Source organism: Narcine bancroftii, chromosome 7 (genome assembly GCF_036971445.1).
Source record: "Narcine bancroftii isolate sNarBan1 chromosome 7, sNarBan1.hap1, whole genome shotgun sequence".
In the NCBI taxonomy this organism is placed as follows: domain Eukaryota; kingdom Metazoa; phylum Chordata; class Chondrichthyes; order Torpediniformes; family Narcinidae; genus Narcine; species Narcine bancroftii.
The window spans coordinates 83,049,473-83,062,926 of NC_091475.1; the positions used below are offsets into that span (position 1 = coordinate 83,049,473).

General features: G+C 46.9%; 1 long non-coding RNA gene across 1 annotated transcript in view; it reads right to left on the reverse strand.

The window, feature by feature from the left end:
- Positions 1-2,368: 2,368 nt before the first annotated feature.
- LOC138739086 (uncharacterized) overlaps positions 2,369-13,454 on the reverse strand; it is an 87,447-nt gene continuing 76,361 nt past the window's right edge. Inside the window, exons 5-6 of the long non-coding RNA XR_011341990.1 lie at positions 6,837-6,984; positions 2,369-3,220 (exon numbers count right to left, since the gene is read on the reverse strand). This is a non-coding gene — a long non-coding RNA (uncharacterized lncRNA). The remainder of the gene's footprint in view (positions 3,221-6,836; positions 6,985-13,454) is intronic.

The following is a 13,454-nucleotide window of genomic DNA, read 5'->3' on the forward strand; positions in this document are numbered from 1 at the left end:
ACTCACGATGTATCCGAGTCAATGCGTGGGAATAATAGCGTGTATGTGCGGGTTAGTTCAGAAGGCTGCAAACGTGTGATGGATCTCGGAGACAGGAGGAGGAGAGCGTGAGCATCAAGATCACCCATGGGGCAGTGAGCCAATGAAAATGTCAATGGGATTTGGCTGGGTGGGTGGTGTTTAGGGAGATGAAGAACTCAGTGTTGTGTTTCAAGGGAATAAAGAGAGTTGGCTCGATTTTGTGCTGGAAGAAACAAATTAATATATTCTTTAATTGTGTGCAAACCGGGTAAATTATTGCTGGTACAGTAGGTCAATTGGGTTTAATTGTACCGTGGTGTATAACTAAATTTAATACAAATAATAAAAAGGCTATAATGCCGGAAAAGGTTTTGATTGCAAAGTTTGGTAAATGGAAAAGGTAGGGATGAAATGCATTTCAGTGAAGAATATTCCTGCAAATGATACGTGGTGTTTCACTTGTTATCATGAAAATTGGCTTTGAAAAGACACATTTCCCAAAGAATCAATTGTGTTGCAAAAATCTGTAAGTCAATTATTCATAAATTGAGGAAACACTGAAAAAACATTGGCATCATCAACATTTTTTAGGGGAATATTAAGCAAAAAGTAAGGAATCCTCTGCCTCTATACATTTCATTTTTTTTCCATCATTGGATCTATTCTCTCTGTAGTTATTCTTGCAGTTCATGTATTTGTATGTTCGAAGCTACACGTTAAGAAACTTCACAGCGTACAAATATAAAAGCCAAGTAGGGTATTCAAACACCATCCCTGAAAGTATTAATGTTGAAGCTGGTTTTCATTTACTGCTCATTGATTCCAAACTCTCATGCCAAGTTTCACTGGATTTCATGCATTCCTCGACTTCAAGCATACAGCCAAGCTACAAGTCACACTGACCCTCACAGCTCCTTCTTGTACATTGAACAAAAGTAGCATAAAGATGAGAACTTGCTAACAGCTATGTTGATGTAATTTTGTCCCATTTTGGGAAAAGCTGTATAACATTTTGAGATTTTTCCATTCTCCACTTTTCACGAGACATGATGTGTGTACACTGACAATAATCCTGAAATCTGAAAAAGAATACCAGCTCTCTCAAGGTGCTAACAAATAATGCATATGCTTCAAATGATGATGAAGGGCAAAGTGGAAACATTTTGTTTTGTTTCTAAGTAAGTTAATACCCCACTTCAAAGATTCAGTATTTTCTGAGTAGATTGGGGTTGTGATTTACTGTGGAAACTTTGCCTTCTGGCTGATTGTTTAACCAAAACTCTACCTACCCACCCAGGAAGATTCAAACGATCTCACATGACCATTCAAGATAGTCCTACCAGTGTATCAACCAATATATATCACTCTACTATCACCATTAAAACAGATGTTATCATCATTTATCTAACTACCATTCCTAATTTTAACTTTGGACCAATTAGATGTTTTTTCTCCATCCACTACCATAGCACTTCATTATGATGTGCTTTGCAACACACTTAAGATGTGAGTGGTATTTTATAATTGCAAATTCTTTCTTCCTGTCAAGTCTTCCTCTATCTTGATTGGATGAAGTAAAAAGGGCTGTCAATCAAGTGTCCCATTAATTTGTGCTTACTCACTTCATAATGAAGCAATTCGACCACAATATATGGACAAAATCAGATTAACTTTGCACTGCATATTGCAGAAACAGTCATGGATCATCCTGATCAGTAGGCACTGCAAGTTAACTGAATACAGCAATGAACTGCATTCAATAATGGTTTTACTCAATTCAGGTAGATAAACTAAAAAAAAATTGGAAAATTACCAGGAATAATAATCTAAATTTTAAATTAAATTTAAACATACAGCACGGTAACAGGCCATTTTGTCCCACGAGCCATGCTACCCAATTAACTTACAACTTTCGCTACGTTTCGAATAGCAGGAGGAAATTGGAGCCCCCAAGAAAAACCCACGGAGACATAGGGAAGAACGGACAAACTCCTGACAGACAGTGTGGAATTCGAACCCAAATCCCAAACCACTACAGCTTAGGCACAATTCTGGAAAGTCATTTTAAACTGTAGTCTTAGAAATCTACTGTCAAAATGCATACTTTTAAAACTAATACACAGAAGTAATCACAAAGGAGGTGGGAGAGACTGAGTGACTAGACTACTGAAGACTCACAACTCCTCGTCGAGTTTCTTCCAGAGAAATATCCATTCGCATGAACGTTTGTCACAACTCACCTTTCCCTTGTGTAGGGGAAATGAAACAGTGACTTCCATGATGCTTCCAAAACCCAGGTATGGGTTGTGGTGTGCTGTTAGACAGAATCAGACACACACAAGGTAAAGACTGTACAACAGGCTTTAATCCACAAAAACCTCCACAGAGCCAGGCTGGCTGTGGCTGCAGCAACTCAGTGTGAGGCCTCAGGAGGCCAGCGCAGGCTTATATCTCGGAGGGTGATTGACACCCGACCGAGTGGGGCTTGATCCATTTAAGGTGACGGATTGGCAGCTGGCCAGGTGTTGTCCTGTCCCCTTACACTCCTGCAGGTACAAAGGTTGCCCCCTGCAGTAGGCCGATGGTGTACCACCACATTCACCCCTTTCTTTAAAATTGTCCCGGGGGGGCAGTAACAAGGAATTACACCCACTATGTACATACAATATTTACAGGTTGAGACAATTCGGTGGCTTCCGGGGTCTCTGTGACCGTCATAGGAATGGCTCCTGGTCACTGGTCAGAGGGGAAGTGGGGGGAGCTGGCGGCAGGGGTGTGTGTGGCTGGTGTGGTGCCACGTGTAGGGGTGGCCAGGGGGGCTCGGGTCGACACATGCGGGTCGTACTGGATGGGTGGGGGGGGCGGGTTAGTCTCCTAAGGCTGAAGCGGGCCTCTGGTGGTCAAGGAAGCCCTACGTGCCTCATAGCTGCGTGGGGACGGGGATGTATGCCCGGTTAGCGTCGTCCTGGGTTGGAGAGTGGCGTGGTGTGATAGGTGTTCCTGCTGGTGCCTAGTCCCTAGTTGAGATGGTGTCCTCCCTGACACTGCCGAACCTAACATAAGCGTAGATATGGTTTGCATGAAGGAGGAAAACCTGCTCCACCAGGGCTTCGCCTTGTGTGTCCTTGTATGCTTATGCAGAAGCATTGGTCCCGGGGACGTGAGCCATGCTGGGAGTGACATTCCAGTCACCGAGCTCCTGGGGAATAAGAACAGACATTCGTGAGGGGTCTCGTTGGTAGCCGTGCACAGCAATGACCGAATGACATGGAGCGCCTCGGGCAGGGCATCCTGTCAGAACTCAACGGCCCACCCTTTTGATCTGAGAGTCAGGAGGATTGCCTACCAAACCACCCCATTCTCGCGTTCCACTTGCCCATTGCCTCTTGGGTTATAGCTTGTCGAGCTACTGGTCGTGATACCCCTCGCCTTCAGGTACTGGCACAGCTCGTCACTCATGAAACTAGACTCCTGGTCACTGTGGATGAAGGCGGGGTAGCCAAACATAGAGAAAATCTGCCCCAAGGCCCTGATGACGGTGGCCGTGGAGGTGTCTGGACAAGGGATGGCAAAGGGGAAGCGTGAGTGCTCGTCCACTACCGTGAGGAAGTAGACATTTTGGTCGTGGAAGGCAGGGGCCCTTTGAAGTCCACGCTGAGATGCTCGAAAGGCCGAGTAGCCTTCACAACGTGGGCCAGTGGGGGGGGGGGGGGGCGCAGAAGAAACAGGGTTTACACTCCGCACAGACCTGGCAGGCCTTGTTCATGTCCCTGACGTCCCTGATGGTGTACGGCATATTTCAGGACTTAATGAAATGGTCCAACCTGGTGACGCCCGGATGGCAGAAGGACTCATGCAATGCCTGCAACCTGTCGTCATGCGTAGACGTGCAAGTATGAGACAGGGCATCAGGGGAGTTGTTAAACTTCCTGGGGCGGTACTGGATGTCGTAGCTGTAGGTTGCCAGCTCGACTCTCCAGCGCAGGATCTTGTCATTCTTTATCTTGCTCTTGTGGGTAGTGTTAAAAATGAACACAACAGCCCGCTGGTCCATGAGGAGCGTGAATCTCCTGCTGGTCAGGTAGTGGCGCCAGTGGCGGACCACTTTCACAATCGCCTGGGCCTCCTTTTCAATGGTGGAGTGCCCTAGCTCAGAGCCATGGAGGGAACTGGAGAAGGTGACAGGGTGCCCCCCCTTGGTTGAGGGTAGCAGCGAGGACCACCTTGGAGGCATCGCTCTCCACCTGGAAGGGGGAGTCCTCATCTACAGCCTGCATCATGGAGTCTGCGATGTTTTGCCTGATGCGGGTGAAGGCTGCCTGCACCTCAGATGGGAGGGGAAAAGTTGTGGCTTGGGCCAGTGGGCGGACCTTGTCCGAGAAGTGAGGGACCCACTGCGAGTAATAAGAGAACAGGCCCAGGCACCGGCAGAGGGCCTTTAGCGTGGGGGGGAGGGGTAACTCCATTAATGGGCTCATCCTTTCTGGATCTGGGCCGACTATGCCATGGGCCACGATGTACCCCAGGATGGTGAGGCGGGTGGTGCTGAACACACACTTCTCCTTGCAAGTGAGGTTCAGCTCCGCAGCCATCTGGAGGAATTTTTCCAGGTTAGCATCGTGGTCCTGCTGGTCATGGCTGCAGAAGTGATGTTATTCAGATATGGGAACGTCGCCTTCAGCTTGTGCCAGTCTACCATGTGATCCATCTCCCGCTGGAAGACGGACACCCAGTTTGTGACCCCAAAGGGAACCCGGTGGAACTGGTACAGGCACCCCTCTGCCTCAAAGGCGGTGTAGGGCTTGTCCTTTTGGTGGATAGGGATTTAGTGATACGCCAAATTCAGGTCAATCGTGGAGAAAACCTGGTAGTGGGCAATCTCATTGACCATGTTAGCGATTCTCAGCAGGAGGTAGACATCCAGCTGGTTGTACCAATTAATAGTCTGGATGTAATCCACAACCATCCTCAGCTTACTTCCTTCTTTGACCACCAGGACTTGGGCTCTCCAAGGGCTGTTACTAGGCTCTATAACGCCTTCTGCCAGGAGTCGCTGCACCTCCGCCTTGACTTCTGGTGGCGATCGGCTTCCAGCCTAGCGCAAGATGTGGAAAGAGCGCCAGCGAAGTGATGCGCAGTGTGGAGAGGCCGCAGGTTGGCCGGGGCTGGTAGGTTGGGATGCTGTGCAATGTGAGTGGAGGTTGGGACCCCCCCCCTCCCCAAGGCAAGGGTGACACTCTGCAGGTGGCACTGGAAATCCAGGCCCAGGCGGAGTGGCGCGCAGAGTTTGGGCATGACCGGGAGCCTGAATCCTGTGTGTCTCCCCTCCCACCGTTCTATCCACCGAGCAGTGCCCGAGGGTACAAACAGTCTTATCCTTGGTGGCGAGGATGATTGAGCAGGTGGTGGGGTGGACCTTCAACCTTAGGGAGTGGGACACGCTTGGGTGAATGAAGCTCTCGGTGTTGCCACTGTTCAACAGGCACTTTGTTACCTGCCCGTTGACTCGCACGTCCATCATCAAGCGCCCGAGATCGTGGGGAATGTCCCTGGTCAGCGTGGTGGCGGCCAGGACCATCTCAGAGTCGTCGCTATCCAGAGGGATGGGGAGCGTCGATAAGGCAGGATCCTGTTATTCTTTATCTTGCTCTTGTGGGTAGTGTTAAAAATGAACGCCATGGTCATCGCCCATGTTGACCACATTGACATCAGTCATGAGGTGCAGCATGTGGTAGCCGATGGTCTCCGGAGGCATGGGTAGTGTCGGTAGGACAGCCTGGTCATCGCCCATGTTGACCACGTCGTTCTCAACGTCGTCGGGGGTGTCAGGCACTGCCTGGCCCAAGATGGTGGCGGCACGTGGTGAGCCGCTGCATGGCTGACCTCCTCCCCCAGCCGTGTCTGCTGTGCTGGGGGAAGTGACATCATCACGTCCGGTGGCAGTGAAGTCGTTACGTCAGCCGGAAGTGGCGTCATGCCATGAGCCGGAAGTGACATCACTGTAGCTCTCAGCGAGCGGTGAGGGCTGGTGCAGATGCTCGGAGCACACGCTGCGACGGTTGCTGGCGGGGCTGGATGTTGAGCGGTCAAAGTTAGGGAAGGCGGAAGTCGTCACGGGGACAATGGTGCGTCCCGGCACGTCCATGTGTGGGGATCTGTGGGGGAGGTAGGGAGGTCATAGAGGGCCGCTGAGCTGGCAGCAGGTTTAGAGAGGCACACTTTTGCAAAGTGGCCTTTCTTGCCGCATCAGGAACAATACTGGTTCCTAGCCGGGCAGTTTTGGCGCGATCATCGATCTGACCCACACCAGGACCCACAGTATAGGGGTGCCGGCCGCAGTGACGTTCACCTCCCCAGCTCAGCCTGGGGCTGCAGATGCAGTGTAAGAGGGCCATGAGGGAGCCTGGGGGAACCTGGAATCGAAGGCTTCGATGTGCAGGGCTCCTGCTTCCAGGGTTTGGACCACTTCCACAGTCCTGGTTAGGGCATAGATGTTGTCTTCCAGCAGCTTCTGCTGGATGGCCCTTGAACTTAGCCCTCAGATGAAGGCATCCCCAATCAGCCTCTTGACCTCCTCTACACCTACCCCGGATTCAGCCAGACACAGTCGGGCCAACTCTCGCAAGTGTCCCAGGTAAGACTCAGCTGTCTCCCCAGGTTGCTGGGTTCGGGTGTTGAGGAGGTACCTTGTATAGACCACATTCATGGGGGGCTTGTACAAGTTCTCGAGAGTGTCCATTGCGCTCTTGTACATGGAGCAGCCTATGGTTATCTGGAAGATGCGGGGACCCAGCTTTGACCAGAGTAAGACAAACCTCGTCCGATCGGAGTCCAGGATGTCACCCTCGTGTGCCTCGATGATTGCCTCGACTGCGTGCTGCCAGATCTCGAAGCGTGTCTGGGCTTCCGGGTGGCATGGGTCAACCTCAAGGCTCCCTGCTCACAGGAGTTTTTCCATGGCAGCTGTGGGAAAATTTTGTGAATTAAATTGTGGTGCGCTGTTAGACAGAATCAGGTACACACAAGGTAAAGACTGTTCAACAGGCATTAATCCACAAAGACTTCCACAGAGCTAGGCTGGTTGTGGCTGCAGCAACTCAGTGTGAAGCCTCGGGAGGCTGGCGCAGGCTTATATTCCGGAGGGTGATTGACACCCAACCTGGTGGGGCTTGATCCATTCAGGCCAACTGATTGGCAGCCGGCTGGGTGTTGTCCTGTGTCCTTATACTCCTGCAGGTACAGAGGTTTCCCCCTGCAGTAGGCCTGTGGTGTACCACCACACGGGTCAATCAAAGTAGCCTTTCCTTTGGTCACAGTGGGGATTCAATAATTCCCCTGACAGGGAGAATCAGCCGAATTTTCCATTATCACACTCCTGCTCAGTTCAATGAAATGGCCACTGGTCATAAAAGTGCAATTCCTTCAATGTGCCACACACAGGATTCTCTCACCATTTGTGTCCCTGGAAAGAAGCACCCAATGTCCTTTCTCCTCTCCAAAGTAGCAAATTTGGGTACAGCCTGTACTAGCTGATGCCACCCAGTCTCTCCAAAGCTGTGAGTGGTTGCACCATGTACCAGCCCTTAAAGTGATACTCACACTAAATGAAACAGGAGCTCATAATAGAAGTAAATTGGTTCCCAATTATAAAGTGATTGAAAGCAGAATACAGCAAGTTTGGGTTGTGAACACCAGGAAGGTGACACAAAGACAGCAGATGCCGACCAAAATGCTGGAAGTACTCAATGGGTAAGGCAGCATCAGTGGGGGAAAAGGAATTGTTGAAGATTCACGTCAGCATCATGACTGGGAGTGGAATGGTAAGATAGCCAGCTTAAAGAGGAGAGGGTTGAGACTTGGGTGGATAGGTGGATTGAGGAACGTTGAAGGATTACTTTTTTTTGGCTTCCACCTATTGTGCCCCTCCCTGTCTCCTAACTCCACCCCTTCCACTGCGGCACCTGGCTCCATCTGTCTGTCATCTTTGGCCCTCCTGTCATCTACTGGCCCATCTCACCTTTACCCCTCTCCTCTTTATGCACATTATCTTCCCCCTCCACCCTCAGTCCTGTTGTATGGTCTCCACCTGAAATGCTGGCAACTCATTTCTTTCCATAGATGCTGCTGAGTTCCTCCAACCATTTGATTTTTTTGACCTGGATGGTCACCCACATATATGTGTCCCGCTCTCATCCAGACAGGCTCATTCAGACAATTTACAGGAAATGATGCTTTACAATGAATTTATCAGTTCACATTGACATTTTAATGATGATCCTCAGACAAGTAAAAGCAACATTGGTGTTTAATGATATTATTTGATGACAATTTATTGAAACATCACTGAACATTTGATAACAAGAATGCTGTAGTCTAGCGGGACCAATAAATCTTGAATGGAAGTTACAACGCAGATCATCAGTCATTTCACAGAGCAACACTTGTTGATGTTCTCAGGATACATGGGCACCAGATCTTATTCATGTATCCAAGGTCTCATGACCAACATCAGTAAATTCTTCAAATCTGTAAGGCTTTGAATATCGTCAAATAGGCCAAAATAATTGAAAAGCAAAAAAAGAAAATGTCAATGCTGTAAATCAGACATGAAACAGAAAATGGTGCAAAATCAACAGCAGGTCAATTAGCTTCTGTGGAGACAGAAACAAACCTTTCATTGTGGAATGAATAGTCACGAGTGAAATGACCTACACCATTTCACAATTGCATGTAACATGAAAAAGGAATTTCTGTTTCATCATCTCCAAAGGAGTTATTAGCTTTCAGCGTGAATGAACCACACTTTTCATTATTAAAACCACAGAAAGTCACTTTATGCCACAAAAAAAGGTAAAAAGAACTTTGAAAATATTTTACAATCTTCCATCGAAAGCTCTTTCATCCAAAATATTTTCTGCTGCAGGGCTAGAAAACTGCATTTCAGATTTAAAATTAAATACTTCTGTAGCAGGCAGAAACTCTGCAATAACATAATCTTCTCATGAGCTTTAAAAGGTCAAAATATGTCTGAGCATTTGACTTCATTGCTGTCTGTCTGGAGAATGCAATGAGAAAAATGTAGGTACTTTCTCCACCCATTTGGAGCCAGTACATACTGATCAAACAGCTCAAGTCCCTTCCCTGCTGCTCTTTTAGTCATTACTCAGCGTTTCATACAAATACTACCTCCTCATAAAGTTGCATTTGGCTCAGATGATGCTCTTCTGACGAGGCTAACAATCTTCCAAAAGATTCAAAAGTTTGTATTCTGGATATCGGGGAATCAGAAATGACTTTCTCAGTCACCTAAGATGTGATGGCTCGGACACATTTTTATCTCCCAGCCACTTGAAAAAAGAAATAAAATTCCATAAATGCCAAAACTCTTACCTCGCTAAGTTTCAATACTTTTAATCAGAAACCCCTGGTATCTGGAATTCAAGCAACTGGCAAAAAAAATTGAGGAAAGTAAATTTTAAAATGTATAAAAATAAAATAATGGGTAAAAAAATACATTGTTTGAAATTGTAACAGTAAATTCTCTCTGAAGTAACACATAAACCTTTGGTGAAGATGGGATCAAATTTTCAGTCAGCGGAGTGCTTGCTCATGATTTGCTCATAGCAGCTGACTGAATAAAGTTGTGTTTGAATAAAATGGTGTTGCCCAAGTTGAAGGGCTGGTTTGTTGCCACTGACCATTGGGGTAACTCTCTAGAGCACACATGTCAAACTCTGGTCCACAGGCCAAATTTGGCCCGCGATATAATTATATTTGGCCCGCAAGATCATATCAAAAATGTATTAGAGGTGGCCCGCTGGTCGCTGCGCCAGTATAGCGCATGCACAGTAACCGCTGTATCCCAGGGTGAGAGAGAGAGAGAGAGAGAGAAAAATACTGGTCCTTGAAAAGTAGTGGTGGGTGATTTTATAAACACGCTGTCGTGTCCCCCCGCCCACCCCCACCACTGCAGCGCGGCCTGGCTGGTGTCAGGGGAAGCCAAGGCCGCTTCCCAGTGCCCGTAACCCCAGTGGCACAGCGTTTCTTGGAGCTGCAGATGGAGTCGGGATGCCGGAGGGAAGATTGGGGCTCCCCGCCGGGCGATGGGGGCACCGGCCGCCGACCGCCCTGCGCCTTCCCACCGGACCAGCGGCGGGTGCCCAGAGTACACGTGGAGAGCGAGGCTGGTCGGGCAGGCAGGGTGGAACCCCCCGCCAATCTCGGGAGTGGCGTGGGCTGGATCGGGATTAGCCGTGCTCACCTGCTCCTCCACCGCTGACTGGGATCCCAGCGCGGTCCTGAGCGCGGAGACTGCCCTGGAAAGGTCCTGGGACACCGGCATGGAAAGAAGAGCAGGGTCCATAGAACATTACAGATCAGAAACAGGCCCTTCGGCCCTTTGACTCTACCTCGTGAAAACCCAACACTGGAGAAACTCAGCGGGTTAAACCGTATCCTTTATCCAGCAGAGAGGTACCTGACAATGTTTGGCCCTTGATCCCCCTCATCAATGTATGAGCGAAAGTCTGTGGTTTTCGTAAAAACACCAGAAGGGAGAAACTCAGCAGGTCAAAGGGGGTCCAGGAGAAACTCAGCAGGTCAAGGGGGGTCCAGCAGAAACTCAGCAGGTCAAGGGGGGTCTGGAAGAAACTCAGCAGGTCAAGGGGGGTCCGGCAGAAACTCAGGGGGGGCCTGACCTCGCCAGGACCATTGCCCACTCCCCCTCCCTGCTGCAGGCTGACCCGCAACTCACGGTGACGGGGCCGCTGATCCGCCGAGATGCCGCCCTGCAGCGAGAGCCAATCCCCCCGCACTGTCGTTGTCCAACCCGATCGCCCGAAAACCCTGCCTTCCCACAAACCCTGCCTTCCCGCACACAGGCCTGAGTAAGTATTATGAACTTTAATCTCAGGATAAAATGATCTTCCAATAGTTTCATGTCACAGTGATAAATATATTCCTGGTTAAAAATGGTCCTGCACCTGGATACAAGCTCATTAGGCATAAAACTTGAAAAGTGTGTAAATCAAAGGATATCTGTACCAATGGAAAAAGGGCATGGCAAATAACCCTGCTAGAGTTCATGCCCACAGTCAGTCACCCATTTGATTGTTTCAGGAATCATGTTATTCTCCCACATTCTCAATAGCCCTCAGATTTTACTATTCGACAGCACACTAGCAACATTTGACAAATCCTCTATAGAGAAATATTATTTATTGAATATTTTATTTCTCATTTGTTAATGCTTCTGGAAAGAGTTTATCCAAAACTATTATTAAACATTTATTTTAATAAGAAAAAGTTTAACATTACATATGTTGAAAGAAGAGAAAACATGCAGATGTTGTTGAAAATTTTCAATAAATATTTAGTTCGGCCCTCGACTTAGTCCAAGTTTTTAATTTTGGCCTCCGTGAATTTGAGTTTGACACCCCTGCTCTAGAGGTTTTATCTGTAAACTTGGAGGAGGTTGGCGGGGGGGTGTTACTTATCTATAATGTTGTTGGTGGTTCCATGGAGGGGGAGGAACCTGCAGATGCAGCAATGGTTAAATGTTTTCAAAGAAAGTGACTGAAAGTAAACTTAAATGCTTTAATGTTTATATATTCATCCAAGTGAAGTTTGTTCAGTGTGAGTACAGTATAGTATAGACAGTATAGTACAGGCAGTATAGTATTTTTGTCTTTTAAACTGTGTATTCTTAATGCAGGTGCATTAGCAAGACATTGTAAGAGTAAGTCTCAAGCAACCGGAAAACACACTTATCCAGCATCTACCAATCCTCATAGATGCCAGATATTATGGAAAATATATCTTATCTGTATGCTATTCAGTATGTAACCTTATTTTGTATTCCTAAACACTTTTTACATTTACTTTGTATTATTTTATACCGTTAAACGTTTTGTATCTTTAAAACATTTACTCTTTATTTACTATTTATCCATATGTATTCAATCAGTATATCCAGTTTGTGTTGTTTGCAAATTAAATGTTATAATGAAGGATGAGCAAAAGATAAGAGTTGTGAGATGAAGCAAGATGAGATGAGGATGTAGGTAAAAAGGGGAGTAAAAGATAATGGCGGCAGGAAGGAAGGGAGCACATGGTTTAAGATCAGATCAGATGAACAACTAACAATAATGGTAACAAGTGAAAAACATAGCTTAAGATAAGGAGAATGGTAGACTGCCAAGAACCGACACACAGCTGAGATAAGGGACCGAAACGAGGTTGAAATTTAACATAAAAAGAGAGTGCCTGTTGTGTCTAGCAGAAAGTTAGGGATTTATTCTCTGACTGTCTCAGCCTTTACTTGCAAATAAAGGTTCTACTTCTTGAAGTATTCTCCGTGTTGCCTGACTCATTAATGAACATCGAAAAACCACACCAATCCCAGCGATTTTACCGTACATCCATGCCTTTAACCATTTAACCATTTAACATTGGTCAGCATGCATTCATCTGTCCGGACTCAGATAACCACGCATCTCTCCTCAACTCTTCAAAAGCAAGCAGCTGACCCAACTTCTTAAACACCTGTGCAAATTTCTCCTTTTGTAGTGTACTTAATGCTTGCACAAATAAGTTCCTATGAAGCTCCTTGGGTAATTTCACTGCACTGAAGTTTTCTATAATCTGCTTCAGCCCCAGCAACCTGAGGATTCTGCCACCTTGTAATTTAAACATCTTTGTTCGTTGTAAAAGTTACCCTTTGATAGGCAGCCAAAACTCAAAGCTTTGGACTTTTGTTATCTCTCTTTTTTTCTCTAGAATACTTTGAAAAGGAAGTCAATAAATTTTAAAAATGCAGATAATGGAACTGTGAAATAAAAACGGAAAATGGAAAAAACACAGCAGTTCAGGCAGCATCTGTGGAAAGAGAAACAATCAGACCTTGGTCACTCATTGCTCTTTGCACACACCTTAGAATTTAATTCAATGTGAAAAGGAGTTTTATGCTTCGTGAAAATGCCCTTCACCATGCAATGCTGGAGGAGTTTAGATTGCAATGATTATTGCAATGGAAGAGCAATGATTCGTGAGTGTAAGGTACCATTGTGAAGAAGTAGATTGAAATTGGGATGGATCCACTGTTCTAGCCTGTTAGTAGCAACTTCCAATCATATTAGAGGGGGGGGGGGGTCAACGTTGCACATCATTGGGAGACTTAGTAGAGGGGTCATCCTGAGAATTCCCAAGACGATATACATTGTTGAATGTAATGGCTCATCAGTGAGTTTGGTGAATTCTGCCGATTTCAGAAGCGCCCTGATGCAGAGTACAAGAAGGCAAATGGAGTAATTTTTCATGATGAGATTCTTGCTTCCCAAATGTAGCAATGGCCTAGTCTATTTGAACAACAGATGGTGTCTTTTACAACTTGACAATGGTAGGGAAATGTGTTGCGGTTCATTAAATGGAGATTA